Genomic DNA, 323 nt, shown 5'->3' with positions numbered 1-323 from the left:
CAGGATGGTTACCTTGCCGCGAGGCTGCTGGCCAGCACACCACCCCGCTTCCAGCCAGCCCCTCGCCACCCCTACCCTCCCCTCCCTCTCCCGCCCAGAGCGCCCTTACCAGAAGTTCTGATTGCATCCAGTGCCTTCATCCTGTACAGGTAGTTATAGCAGCCTGGCAAAGAGAACACCCAGACTGAGAGCTCTGCCAGACTGGGCAGCAGGACGGAGCGGGGGAAAGCAGAACGGAGCAAAGCGCGGGGACACCGTCTCGCGGGAGCTGGCCAAACGCGACGTGGCAAGGGGACAGCCAACGAGCGGGGCAAGTGCCGAAA

General features: G+C 63.8%; 1 protein-coding gene across 1 annotated transcript in view; it reads right to left on the bottom strand.

The window, feature by feature from the left end:
• Positions 1-323, bottom strand: part of LOC104498230 (chromosome unknown open reading frame, human C1orf43) — a 1,664-nt gene that overhangs the window by 479 nt on the left and 862 nt on the right. The window lies entirely within an intron of this gene.

This window comes from Buceros rhinoceros, unplaced genomic scaffold, assembly GCF_000710305.1.
Source record: "Buceros rhinoceros silvestris isolate BGI_N320 unplaced genomic scaffold, ASM71030v1 scaffold22028, whole genome shotgun sequence".
In the NCBI taxonomy this organism is placed as follows: Eukaryota; Metazoa; Chordata; class Aves; order Bucerotiformes; family Bucerotidae; genus Buceros; species Buceros rhinoceros.
This window is presented reverse-complemented; position numbering and strand designations above follow the sequence as displayed.